Here is a 15554-nt window from a genome sequence, read left to right as displayed (position 1 = left end):
GTGTCACATCCACTCATTCAATCGAAAATGATGTAACTTAGCAAAGGTTATTCAGAAGTCACTGAACACCTCGCTCAATATGGAAAGATGAATTAGAGGTTTACCAATGATTTTGTCGCTAGCAAAACTTTGCTAAATAAAGGAAGCAAACATACTATAACACAGTGTAGAGATACGACCTTAGTTTAACAGGAACATGTAATGGAAACTTCCTTAATCGGCTCGGAACTTTTTAACATTTGATAAATATTTTGGTATATTTCATTTCTGAAAAATTAAATATTTCTTTTTCATTGTCACGGAAAATATTTTCATCCGTTTTGAGTTTCCAAACAGGCTAAACCCCATAATATATTCAAGTTAATTTTTTTTTTAAACTTCTTTAATATTTTAGACTTAATTCCAAAAATATTCGTAGCCCTCAGTTATTACGGCAAATCGCTGCTATGGATAAAATACAGATACTCTATAATTTGTAAACCTCTTCCTTATCTTCAGGTAAAGAGCTCCCCTCACGCCATTGAAGACATAAATCACAAGATTCATTCTGATGCCATTCACAGAGGCAATTTCCTCCAGGATAAATTTCGACGAGATTCGAGAATTCAAATTTTCGGAATTTTGTCGTGAATTGCTATTTGTAATGATGAAATTCAGATTTCCGCGTGGGTTTTACGCATAGTATAACACATCGGATTTCTCTCCGCGATGCGGTCTGTCTTGACTGGCTTTGCTCCAGTCATCCTAATGCTAACATCATCGAGTCGTGTTTTGCTAGATGCAGGTTTTGATGACGAAACCTGGCGGTGCAAGATGTTGCCATTTGCTACTCATATTACAGTGATTTCAATAGATATGAAAGAAACCCACTGATTTTACACCCGCCCCACGATCATGCTTTGGCGGAGTGATAAGGAACCGACATCAAGCCGTTTAACAGGGTTTTCCGCCGGGAATAGGAACTAGTTCGTGCCCTGTTTAATGGTAAAAAGTGAAGTCTACACGTCAGTCATTGCCCAGTATTGAAATGGGTAACGTGTGAACTGCGGTCTTCATTATTCTGACAGATAAATAAAAATTGGAAAAGAATTTCGATAGCCAAATTTATTTCCTGAGCTTCTCAAATAATCGTGGGTAATGCCGGAAGATAGATTCAGTGCACGCTCCTGACAAAGGCAGAAGAATGGAGGTATTCGTGAGGAACACGACTGAGATATGCGCCCAGATGAGAGACCACATGAGGACTGCAGCACCTCCAGCTGCACCCGAACTTCTTTCACTACCGTGCCACGATCCAGACGAGGGCGACCTTGACGAGTGGATCGCCGCAAGGGAAGCTTTGGTAAGGAAATTCCGTCGTTCAACCCGCGTGACTAAGGTAAGCCCAATATCCTCGTTTGTGGGGCCTGTTAGAAACTGGTAGGAATAGATGACAGCCGAACGATCGTACTTTTGAGATATAAAAAGTCGATTCGTAGCTAAAATTCCTCAAGACGCGTGATTTCGGTCTAATATTCCCAAACTGTTGCTATTTCACTATCGCTCGGCGAATATTCGTGCGAATAATATGCTGGTGTGGCGCATTTGACATTTGACCGGATATAGCCCACTAAATATAAAAGGGAGAGTCATTAATAGTTTGATACATTCTGAATCTGATGAATAATGCCCTCTTGCGATATACTCACACTCTGCTAGTAATTTATCGACGCGAATTAGCACGAACACTGTGCTTTCCTAATGGAACACTACCCTGCTGATTGTGTACGAACACATGCATTAAAAGTTTGTATTCCATGCTCCATATACTCGTGTGTATATATATATATATATACATATTTATATATATAATATATATATACATATACATATATATACATACATATATATACATATATGTATATACATATATACACACATATATATATATATATATATATATATATATATATATATATATATATAATAATGGGACGGCACAATAGAACACAAATAGAATAGCAACATTTAAAAGGACACTCACACGGTAAATTGTTCGAGCTTTCGGCCCTCTCAGAGGCCCTCTTCAACAGAGTTTCACTTGAAGAAGGCCTCTGAGAGGGCCAAAAGCTCGAACAATTTACCGTGTGAGTGTCCTTTTAAATGTTGCTATTCTATTTGTGTTCTATTGTGCCGTCCCATTATTGTGCCGCTCGTGTGAGCTTTTCCGTACAATCGTTATATATATATATATATACACACACACGAGGGTCATCCGGAAAGTAGTACCCGTTCATGCCGCATGAAGTGCTGACGACGCGAGTAGCCGCTGGACGAGGTCAGATAGCTTCAGTGGCTTGTCTGCCTTCTCTGAGCCAAGTTGCGTGACGCTAGCATTGCCTGTGTTGTTTCTGTGATTGTTTACAATGTTTAAAAAAATTGAGAACGCCGCCAGTTGTGAAGTGAGGGCAGTGATTAAATTCCTCAATGCAAGAAACGTTCGCCCATGTGATATTCATCGCCAATTAAAGGAGGTGTATGGAGACAATGTAATGGACGAGTCGTCTGTTCGGCGGTGGTGTCGCAACTTCAACATGGGGAGGGGGAACACACACGACGATGAGCGTTCGGAGAGACCGTCTGTCATTACAGACCAACTGGTGAGCTCAGTTGACGAATTCGTGAGGAACGATCGGCGCGTCACAATTGATGACATCTGTGAGCATTTTCCCAATGTTTCTCGAACAATTGTTCATGAAATTGTTAAACACCATCTGCATTATGCAAAAATTTGTGCAAGATGGGTCCCTCGCGTATCTCAATGAGCTGGCGGCGAAGGACTATGCAGCAGGAATACAGAAACTTGTCACACGTTATGACAAATGCCTTAATTTGCTTGGAGATTATGTTGAGAAGTAGTTTAAAGTATCCTCTTTCAAATAAAATTTTTTATGTTTGTTAATATTTACTTTTGTGTCTTTATTTCACGAACGGGTACTATTTTCCGGATGACCCTGGTGTGTGTGTGTATATATATATATATATATATATATATATATATATATATATATATATATATATATATATATATATATATATATATATATATATATATATATATATATATATATATATATATATATATATATATATATATATATATATATATATATATATATATATATATATATATATATATATATATATATATATATATATATATATATATATATCCAAAGCTATGTGATTTTTCGGGTACCAGATCTTCCTGGGAAACCATAACCGGCACAGGGAAAGGAACTGACCCCCCTACTCTGATGTGTGAATTTCACACGCCGTCGGGATTATTACTGGGTGAACTCTACCATCACCTACCAAACCGACCTTCGGGTTGATTACTGTGTTTATGGTTTTATATATATATATACATACACACATACATTCAAACACGAAAACCCGCCATACGGCGAACAAATGTTCACTCGCATGGAAATAGGCATAAGGAAATGGGATAGGAACACACATAACGGACGAACACAGGAGAGGTGGGGAAGGCGAAATCGAGCAGATCCCAACTTAATAAGCTACCAGACAACCTTTCCCCTTCTGAGAAACAAGCTCTCAGACGTTTAGCGTCAAACAAAAATGTAATAATCACGACGTCGGACGAAGGGTCATCCGGTGTCGTGCTAAACAAAAAAGACTACGACGCTGAGGCATTACGTCAAATAAACGACCTTTCTTGCTATGCCCCCCTGCCCCAAGGTCCTAACCCTTTATATTAGAAGGAAAATAACTCTTTTCTATCCAATTTTGGTCCCAAAGAAGGTCTCTCATTCAAAGATATACCCATTCTTTCTCCGCCTAATCCTAAGACCCCCCATTTTTATTTGCTACCCAAAATCCACAAGTCCAATAACCCCGGACGCCCGAGGTTATTAGTTTGGCATTGATTGTTGCGGTGAAATACCTAGGTATTGCAATCACTGAAGACTTAACTTGGGCGGCCGACATATAGTACGTCCAGTCTACGGGCAGGCATATCAAAAATTGGGATTTATTTGATGCATCGTCGGCAGAAGTGACTCCAAGGTCAAGGAACGTTGTCACCAAGCTCTTGTAAGGCCTCGTTTAGAATATGCATGTAGCATATGGGATCCGAGTGAATAAGGCCTCATTCGGGGAATTGAGAAGGTTCAACGCCGGGCAGCCCGTTTCGTTAAAAACTCTTACGATAAAACGAAAAGCGTTCTAAAATTTCGTTTCGTTTAATCTCTCTAAATTTATTGACATGCTCTCTCCTACCTCAGTGCGATAGGGGTAATAATACATTGTCAATATAATTGACAAAGAGACATCCTTCCAATTTTTTCAAGAGATTTTATCTGTCATTTAACCTCCGGTTCGTGAGTGGTTCCCAACCCAGCTCCTCTAGTAATTTTCTCAATCTAGCTCCTCTATTCTGCACGCAATCCAATGCGGCAATCAAACCAGCTTCATAAGGATCCCATATACTTGCAGCATACTTATTCCCTTGCACAGCGGCGTTTACAATATAGATTAAACTTATTAAAAATATTTAAAGATGGGTCCTTTTCCGATGACATCAAGAACATAATACGAACCCCAACGTATTACGGGCGGAGGGATCACGAATGTAAGATTAGAGAGATTGACTGCAGGACAGACAGATTTAAATGGTCATTTTTTCCGAGAACAATTAGAGACCAGAATTCTTGTAATCGAAATCCCCCAGGAGCCGGCTCGACAAAATAATTATTAACATACAAGGTAGCGACTGCACAGGGTTATACGATTATATTTATATATTTATTTTTGCAGGTTCCCCTTACCTTTCCCAATCCATTTGAAAAAACCTAACCCCCTCATCCCTTACCCTTTCCTCCTGGTGCTGCACCCCCTGCCACACGCCTTTTTGGTGACTTGCAGGGTATTGATGTAGATGTACTCTAAATGAGGCCTAACCAACGACAGATAACATCTCTCTTTGACCTTTTCATCACATTTACCAAGTACTCTTCTAATAAATCCTAATTTTTTGTTAACTTGTCCACATATTCCCCGTATGTGTTTCACCCAGGAGAGGTCGTGAGTGAGGGTAACGCCTAGGTATTTAATTGAGTCTACACATTCCATTTCGATGTTCCCGATGCAGAGTTGTTCTTTTTCCAAATATTCTGGTGACTACGTTAAAAGGTTCCGTCTCCTCTCTTTTATTCCCTCTTACTTATATGATTAACTTAGCTTCCTTTATTTTCTAAAATCTCATTCCTCTTGTTTTCTTGTAGCTAAATTTAATTTATGAGAAAATTCAAATATGTACTAAAGGCAGTAAGTATGATCAGTCGTCACTGAAGTGTGCTTGCACATTTGTTGGATATCAGAATGAACGCATCTTGATCGATTGACTTTTTTGTGCAGGCTCCCACGGCTCTCTTCCGTTCGTCTCTCAACGGTCAAGAATCGTTCAATGATGACGTCAATCTTCTCGATTGAAGGCCAAATAAGGCAACTGGAGGGTGTTGGTTCTAAAAAACGGTGAGTTATTTAGTATTAAGGCGAACATGAGTGATGTCTTGCGATATAGCCCTAACACCTATTAACGACATCGCCCTCATTTTCACCCGTCTTATAGGCTCTCTCTCTTTATCTTTAATAGGTGTTAGGTGTTAGAATAGACTCAATAATATCAATCTTGCCCCAAAATAAAGACTGCTATCGATTTATCTGTCTATTGTGGTTCTTGTAATCGGTCGTATCCGGGGTCATCAAGTCATGGGTGGACGATGGACGGCCAAATATTTAGGAGGAAAACGGTATTGTAAAATCAAATGATCAAAATTCGGATCCGGTTGAAAGATGGTTAATCCTTCGAGTTCCCAAAGGCGTGCCCGCCAATCGCTCCACTGATTCCGGCAGTAGTGAAGGGAGAGATGGATTGGTGGCCCTGTCTTAATCGACCCTCCTCGATCCCTCAGATGTTTCCACTCCTTTCGCAAATACAATAACAAATCCATTTTTAGTGTCCGGCGCTTCTTCCCTTACGTCTTTCCGCGATCCCGGTTATTTTTAATTCCGCGTTCTATTATTGGTTGGATTCCCACGTCATTATCAAAGTGATTGACGTTAGCTTCTCAATCGGGATGCTAACTATATGAAAAGGCATTCCAACCAGACGCGAGTTTATCAACTCAAGTACTACCTCGGACCGCAGGAATTCCCGGCGGCCCAACCCCTTTTGGGTTAGGCTTAAAGTCTTTCTCTCTCAGAGAATGTTTCTGTCTCGGAAGTCAGTCTCGGAGAATGTTAACATCCCAGAAAAACCTCAGAGAGAGAGAGAGAGAGAGTGAGAGAGACAAGGGTGAGATATTTGTGATGTACACTGAATTACTTCCGCTTCAAAAAGACGTGTACCGAACACTTTTTCATCGCTGTTGATGAGGCCATTAATTCTCTCCGAGCTTTTTATTCGGTAATAGCCCATAATATCCAATTAGTTGACGAATAGCTAAAATAAAAATATATAATATTTTTCGGTTTTTAGAGGAAAATAAAAAAAAAAGAACTTCAGTATGTGTATGTTTAATCATTCAGCTGAGAAAAATTTGCAAATAGCTTCTTGACACTTGGTGTTGTTAAGATATACTTTTCTTAAGAAGGTAAATCTTCAGGAAAATTCGATCCCTACTTAGGGCCTAAAATATGGTCCTCAATATTTAATTGAAGTTAATGCTGCCGACTGCCACAAAAATCGAGCCTCTACCATTTTTTAATTATTTTTAAAACACTTATACTTTATATCCTTAGATGTAGATTATGAGATGAGTGTTTCTTTCGTGGCATACGGAAATGACGTAAAAATACCTGCCTTTTGCCTTCATTGTGTGAGTCAATATCTAATTCTCTGTTAATTGGGTAAATTATATATATATATATATATATATATATATATATATATATAACCATAAACACAGTAATCAACCCGAAGGTCGGTTTAGTAGGTGATGGTAGAGTTCACCCAGTACTAAGCCCTATACGGCGTGTGAAATTCACACATCAGGGTAGGCTATATATATATCCCCTCCCCGGACTACAACCTTGACGTGGTGGAAGGGCTTGTGCGTTCCGATGACCCCTAGAGCTGTGCTGGCGGGAGTAATAATAATTGCTCCTGGTAGGGTCACCCATGCCAGATAGGTCGAAGGTTAGGAGCCAGACGAAAGGTAGTCCACGCAGCGTCTGTTCCTCAGTGAGGCGGCTGCAATGGCGTCTGACCCCAGTGGGGCGGTCAGTAAGTGATGGTGTCACGTTAAAAACACTATTGAGGAAGGCAACGGGAAACCACCTCAATTATCATTCCCAAGATTAACATGATGGACTATACAGAGATTTTGAGTCCTGGCAACTACGGGGCTCGGCCCAATCGGCCGTGTGTCGTACCCGGCAGCGGGGAAGCAAGGCTTCCGCAGTCGTCATCCCACGAAACCCTTGCAAGGGAAAACCAGCAGCAGCAGGACAGAAGACGCAGGAGAAGACCAAATTAGTTAGAATAGGAACGTGGATGAAGGGAGGAAGAAAGTACTCAGAGATGAAGAGGGACCTGATTTAGAGTAGGATGATGGATATTGCGTTTTGTTAGGAGTAATAAAATATTTGTTTGGTAGTTGTGTCCATCCAAAAACCTACCTTAACCGGTAGATTACCCTAAAAAAAATATATATATATATATATATATATATATATATATATGTATATATAATATATTACTCCTAGTACTTAATTTTATAATCAAGGATTTATAATATCAGAATTTCGTGTGTAGAAAACTTACTCATGAGTTCACTATTCACTCGGGCCTGCCTGAAAGAAAGAAATAGCCATTAAATTAATTCCAAAGACAATTTATCCCTTTTCGAAAGTGTCTTTTGCAGAATAAATTGATACTTAGTAACCAAATGAATATTTATAACTCACCAGCAGTCCTGAGACTGGTGGTGATTACGAGACGCTCACTTTGCTGCAATGATGATTTCATCTCATATTTATTTCTTTGTTTTCATACTCTCAATAATCTATATCGTAATAATTATTCATGGTACTTCTTCAATAGTCATTCCAGCTGAATTTTCTGCTATTAATCTCCTCATCAAGGTGCTTCATTCCAAAATTATTCACCGAGAACAATTCTTATTGTCTCCTCCCTTTTCTTTTACCACTATTCTTTACTTTATTAAATTTTATAATTTCGTACGCACACCATCCGTTCATTGCATCAATATCATACTCCCGTTCTCATTGCAATGTCATTACTTCCAGTAAAATCTTGGTCCCCAATGTCTATGTATCGCACCCTCTGATAAAATCTCTCACATGAATGTCGTGACTTAGCGTCTACTAATTTGGAAGGAGATTCTTTTATCATTCCGTGTGTATATTTTCCTCGTCCTGGAAACCCTTCTCGTAGAGACCGTTGATGAAACTTTGCTATTTATATGCAAAATGGTATAATAAGTCACTTGTTAGAATTCCTACGCTGCGTGAAACAGAGGAAAGCATCCCAGGTTCCGCGGAATAAAATGATTAATTGGAATGAAAATGAAACCAGGAAATCATTATATTTCTCTTTGTGTTTAAAAAACGGCAAAATATTTATGCTGCTTTTTTGTGAAGTAGCAATATTTATCACTTTTCACATTATATGCCTCTTGTTTTTGGAAAAGCTGCTGTTCCAACTTCCAAAATATTAAATATATTGGCATATTCTGACGTATAATTGCCCAATTGGCACGGCTTTTTTTCTTTTTTGTTCCTCCATTGACCTATTTTTGTTATTGCGTATATTGAGGTTGAAGTTTTTAGCTCATTTTTTAATTTAACCAACAAAAATCTCGTAGCCACTTCCCTTGTTGCCATTATAATGTTATCTTCGGCGAAATGAACAGTCCGATATTCTCTCTAAGGGCACAACTTTAGTTTCATCATCGGTTTCACTCTGAACTAATGTTTAAAGATGACTGAATAAGCCAAATATATTTCCGTTCATATTTTACCATCATTTCCTTAGTCCAAAATATGAGTTAATTTTACGCGATAATTACAAGGTCAGTGTTTAAGCTATTGAAGCCCTCCGCCGCCTGCAGCGTTGTGTCACATTCCCTACCTGTGTCCTTGGTGGCGGAGACCATTGTGAGTTTCGTATCGATGTGTTCGTGGAATTTCACCTTCTTAATTTTCAAATTCTAGCTTGCACGTTATTGGATACATTTTTACTACATTGGATGTAGGTTTGCATGAATATGTTGATTTTGATTGTGGTTTTGTCCTCTTTTACGATTGGTGACCTAACACCCCCTGCCACACGCCTTTGTGATGGCTTTCGGGGTATTATGTAGATGTATTTTAATTTTAAGCTTTTTGATGATCGAGTATTAAGACAGTGAGAGAAAATTCCATGCACAAACCTTTGTCGTTTGTCGTAAAAAAATTGTCTTTTTTTATGTAATCTGAATTTTTTCCGGTTATTTATGTACAAATAATTTTATACCATATCACAATTGATGTATGGGTCCTGGAGAGCTGTTTTTTTCAATATTTTAATTCTTCAAAACATTTTGTAGCCAATTCATATTTATTGCTTAAATTTGAGTATCGTAAGTGTATTGAAATAATAAACGAAAACATTCGTGGCTCATTAACAATTCTCGGGGCAGCGGTTCCTTAGTTATCTCACAAACAATTAAATACTAATGAGTAATTTACCTCAGCTCCTCAGATTCTATTATAACTTAACACCAATTCTTGTAAGAACTATCATTTAAATCTTTTGATGTCAACTTTGAAGGATCCTAAAATGTGGAATATTCCTTAACTTTCTATATTTCGATCTACATCTACATAATACCCCGCAAGCCACCGCAAAGGCGTATGGCGGGGGGTGATAGGCCACAACACGGAAAGGGAACAAAACCACATGGAAAATCAGCACATAAATACAAAAATATACCCACGGTGGCGTATACATTCATGCAAAAATCCTTTCCTTTTACACGCATGCAAATACATGCACTATCATCGAACAAACAATTTCACCTTAGGATGCAGTAAGAAATTAATGCAATAAGGTGCAAGCTAGAATTTGAAAAGTAGGTAGGCGGAATGCCACTACCACATGGACATGCAACATACAACGGTCTCCTCCCCCAAGGAAACTGGTAGGGAATGTGACCCAACGCTTCCGGTAGCGGGAGGGCCCCACCATGAAGAGAGACGAGGGATGGAAGGGGAACCTTAAAAACAGAAAAGGCAGAGCAAACAATACTGTAAAGAGCACTACGTAATTTATGGTATTATAATGCGGTCATGCGGAAAGATGGAAGCAAGCTTCTCGATGAAACAGAACACTTTTGTAAAACAGTTGGTTGATTTAATTCTACGTTCAAAGCTACGCATTTAGTGCAATACGTGGGTAATTGCGACGGTCTGCGACGTCATCCGATTCAAAGTCACTCGGTTCGATTTCCTAGCTGGGTAAACTTACTCCCCCTTCCCCTACCCCCCTTAATAAACCACCCCCTCGAAAAAAAGTGGGAGTAGCCGCGTTGGCGTCACCGGAGGATTACGCGAACGTCGTCCGACTTTCCGGGCGGCCTGCCTCACCCCCCCCTCTCATGCGACCGACATCGGGGTGGAGTGGAAACACCCCCGTTCCCACTCCACCCCCACCCCCTCGCTCTCACGCAACCGCACCCCCACCTGTGAAGACTCCCCAACCTCTCACCCATCCCCCTTCGCCCTCGCGTGAGAGCAGTGCGGGTAACATTGACGAGGGGGTGCGAAGCGTGTGTCGAGGGGTGCACGCGTCTGCAGCAGGCGACCCGCTGGAAAAAGAGAGGGGGTGGAGACGGACAGGGTGGGGTTGCGTATTAATTGCCCTCCCTCACCCCTCCCAACCCCTCATTCGGGTTGGGTGGCGTCGGTGAGGGATGGGAGTTGAAATGAGGGAAGGGGTTGTTTGGGAGTTGGGGGGAGCGACCGCGGTCGTGAGTAAACAGAGACGAGGGAGGGGCTTTTGCGCGGTTGAGAGACGAGCGGACGAGGGTGGGAAGATTGCCCCGGCGGGATCGTTCGGTGGGGATGGGTCATGAGATTGGGAAGACTCGGACTGTGGCGAGGGAAACCTGACGACGATCCGTGTTATTATTTAGTCCCCGCAAGTGGGAGGAGAAGACAAGTCCTCACGTGGCCGGCCTATTTAAAACGTTTTCGGCACGAGAGGGTGAGGGAGAGAGGGAAGGAGGGAGGGTGGGAGGGGAAAAAAACTGTTCGTATTCACGTTAGATGCCGTGAGCACTCCCGATCCGAGAATAAATCGGCTCACGAGCCCGCGTTCATAACACGAGAGCGACCACGGGGCTTTTGGGTGCATTATACACACTCGAACGATTACGCACATGCGTTCCGTCCGCCATTCCCCTTTCTCTTCGGAGAGGAGAAGCAGTTAAAAGAGAAAGCTCCGAAAAGAAATCCCGACAAAAAAAATGGATAGCATTTTAAAATCGATAAGCCAATGCCTTTCCTCCCCATTGAGCTCTCATTGTCAATAAGGGGACCGACTGATTTCGGAGGCAAGGAAGATCGTAAAATGCCAGAACGAAGTCCGACTTCCTTCTTCCGGTCAAACGGGAAGTTCGACCTTCTCGAAGGAATTCCGTCCACCGAGGGCGGGTGAGGGACTGTGATATATTGCCCGAGAAGTTCGGAGCCTGTTGCGTCGAAAATGTGTGGGAGAAGACCTCGCCCATCGAAGGCCTCGCGTATAACCAACCACACGATTCCATCAATAATTAACCTTGCATCCCGAAGTAACGCCTTACTTGAACGCCGTAGCCCAAGAAAATGAGGATTTTGGAAATAACATCATTCGAAATTAACTGATGTGATCTCTTCTTTTCATCCCAACGTGCCTTACTGCGGAAACTGGAAAATGATGACCTTTGTGACAGAAATATTTGTCAATACAAGATTATGCAAATGAGCTGTTGAGTGAAAGCAAATGTTAATAGAAAGTACGTGTAAATATATAGCTATTAAGGAGGTAAAAACGTATTTAGATAAATAGTACATATGTGACTTTCGACTGATGTTGCATTTTATGTTCAATTACGTTAGGTAGTACTTATTATTACATAGAGCAAAGTCTATGGAGAGCAGAAATTATAATCTTCTAATTCTCATATAAACATACGAGGGTATGTCAATAAATAAGTCGCAAGCGTCAGTAAGGCAAACGCAGGAGCTGCTAACAACATTTCATTGGATACGCTTGGAAAATCCACCATGTAGTCCCGTCATAGACCCCAGTGATGTTCATCTGTTCGAGCCCCTTAAAAACCATTTGGGTGGCCGACGTTTTGAAAACGATAGTCCAATAGGTTACTCGTTGGCTCCGACAGCAGACAAAATACTTCTTTACTGCCGGCTATCAAGGTATTGTAAAGAGATGGGATAAGTGTCTGAATGTACAGGGTGAACATATAAAATAATGGAATAAATGTCAGGAAATATTTTGATGACTATTGTCTCAACCCAGTTTTTCGAGTTATTTCTTGACTTAACCCCGTATGTGAATTAATTTGGATGCAACATCAGTGTAATAAATAGTAGCAGAGTAATTATTACATGATGGTAGGGAGAGCCGCAATAGACATGGAGTAGAATACTATTTTGACAGCTAACAAATTGAGCAACAGCCTTCTTTCTTATTCAGGTTTACTTATTATCCAGCAGCCATAGGGAGGAGAAAAGAGAGAGAATATTGCGATTAAATGGAGAAAAACTTGAATGTGTTCCTGGAATGAACCTCTTGACAGGGATTTGGTGGTGGTGAAAGAGAAATTAGGGGTCAGGTAGTGCTGTTAAGGAAATTGAAATGGTCGCGGGGAGAAATCATTTGAATTTAGTGGGTGAAACGGTTTCATATATGCATTATTTAAATGCCACAAAATACGTGTACGAGGAAGTGACGCTGAATTCAGAGATGTATGGAGGTAGTGGAATGAACAAACAACTTACAGTTCCACAATAATTTTATAAAAACCGATTATTGATTCAACAGATAAATATCATTATTACCTTGATAATGAGTCACAAGTTGAAACAACGATCGGTTGTTAACGTACGATGTGGAACATTAGAACAGCTACAAATAAGAACTGCAGTGGTTTATTTTTTCTAGAATGGAACTTCCACAAAGTAAATTCTCCATCTACTCCCTATGTATATGCGTAGATATAGATTAAACTACACATCATAGATAGGAGCAGGTTTTGGCAGAGCATAATCAACTCGCACAGTGTTCCAGAAACGGTTACGGATTCAGATGAGAATTCAGTGAATGTCAAATTGAAAATGACAACAAAGGAAAGACGAATAGGAAAATGGAAATTGGTAGATTAAACCGGGGAACCACAAGAACGATTATCAGGTGAGAGTAGAAAGATTTCTGTAAGGACAAGAAAACAGTTACGGAAGATGAAAAATGGGAATGTTTTTCAGAGGAGGGGCATGTGCAAACGCAACAATTGGAAGAGTTAAATAGAAAAACGTGAAATAACAATGCATTAAGTAGTAGTAGTTTTTAGGGGAGGCGACCGACAGCTAAGGTCATTTGCGCCATAGGGGATGGACAGGAAAGGATGAAGGGTGGAGAGAAACCCGGCGTCGGCATTAGCTTACTCTTTACGAAAGGCGCCAAAGGGTCCGCAGTTTAACGTCCCATCCGACGGACGGCGTACCTACTCAAAGTGCCCTCCACAAAGCACCTCAAGTAGGGATCGAGATACCTCTGAAAAATATTCAACACCGCCGGGATCAATGCATTAAGGTGGAGATGATTAGGAAGATAGACGAATGAAGGACATGAAAGAATGATTAAAGTGTATAATATCACACAATGAGGAAATCAATAGGACAGTAGAAACACGGTCGAAGAAGATGAGCAAGGATATGGAGAGTTTATGGAAGGTGGATGAAATTGGAACGGTCAACATGCTCCGTCAGAAAGTAAGAAGAGAAAACCCGTGCACACTATCCAAGTCACGACAGGAAAGCTATAACTCGAGCTAGAGAACAATCAAGGTTGATGGAAAGAATAGATAAAGAGGAGGAGGGGGGAAGAGGAGACAAAGAGCAGTTTTATCGTAAAAATATTAGGCCAGCCAGTTAACACGCACAGAGTACGATAGTAGCTAGAATAGCTTAGGGTCTGGCATACTTGTTTCGGAGACGAAGATATTTCAGGAAATGAAAACGAATAAGGATGTGTGGATGGATAATATACTCGCGCAACTACTTAATGGTTTGGGAAAACGAGGAAGGGAGAGTTTTATATCCCCATTCGTAGCATTTATGATGGAGGAAGACTGGTTAACTCTGTATTAGTTCCATGGCAAAATGGGAAAACAGCCGTATGCATGTAGAGGTATACTACATGGTGCCGTAGCAGTAATGAGTTCAGCGGTAAGAAAGAAATACAGTATAAAAGCCAGAACGTATGTTTTTATATTGATTTCTTTGCAGATTTTTTTGAAAGACTTTTAAGCGAGTAAATTGGAGGAACTGCGAGAGTATATTTGGAGGGAAAGGCATCTTACACTAAATCTGTGCATGGCTCAGACTACTCAGATGAATGCGGTTGACGTCAAGTTGAGATGAACAATGTCAGGATGGGGGAGAGTTAGGCAGTGGAGAGCTATTGAATATTACTCGTGTTTTTAAACGTATACGCGGAATAAATGTTCAAGGAGGCACGGGAACCGATGGGGTTGGGAATGAAAATAGACAGGGAATCCTTAAAACCAATTAAATTTTGCGGATGAACAAGTCTTTACCAGGCAGTCAACGAGTGGGGTTACATTAATTCTTGAGTCCATTATAAAGTCAGTGTGATATTAATTTGTTTAGAATCAACGTAAAAAAATCAAAAGGTAATTAGCTTTTCGATAAATAATCAAGTTAAGTAAAGCATTAAATTAAAAGTAGAAGTGTCTTTAACTGCATGAACTTGAGTTGATAGAACAATTTATCTAACTAGGACCTTTTGGACGAAGCTGAGGAAAGCTGCAGGGACAAAAGAAAAAGAATTGCGTTAGGCGAGGGATAAAAACATCGAATCGGGTTTAATTTTTTTCCATAAATACAAATAATAGAAAAAAACACTTCCTAATGACTTTCCACATTTAGTATTACGATACGACAGGTTACGACAGTTGATCGCCATCATCAAGGTACCATTACGGTGACGGTTATCTGTCGATATGGGTAAAAAACAGTAATGAAAAGTGTGAAAAATCACTAGATGTGTTTTGTTTGTATAATAATGCGAAGAAGCGTCCACATGTTGAAGGAAGTAGATAATAGGAGTGTTGAATAAGGACTTTAATGAAAGACAAGTGGAAACTTCGATATAGAGTGTGGTTTTGTGGGAGTGGAAACTTGGGAAGTGAGATGATAGGTTAAGATTGGAGGCTTTTAGGATGTGATTATGTGGAAGAATG

This window comes from Hetaerina americana, unplaced genomic scaffold (genome assembly GCF_022747635.1).
Source record: "Hetaerina americana unplaced genomic scaffold, ioHetAmer1.1.p SCAF_44, whole genome shotgun sequence".
NCBI classification, from domain to species: domain Eukaryota; kingdom Metazoa; phylum Arthropoda; class Insecta; order Odonata; family Calopterygidae; genus Hetaerina; species Hetaerina americana.
This window is presented reverse-complemented; position numbering follows the sequence as displayed.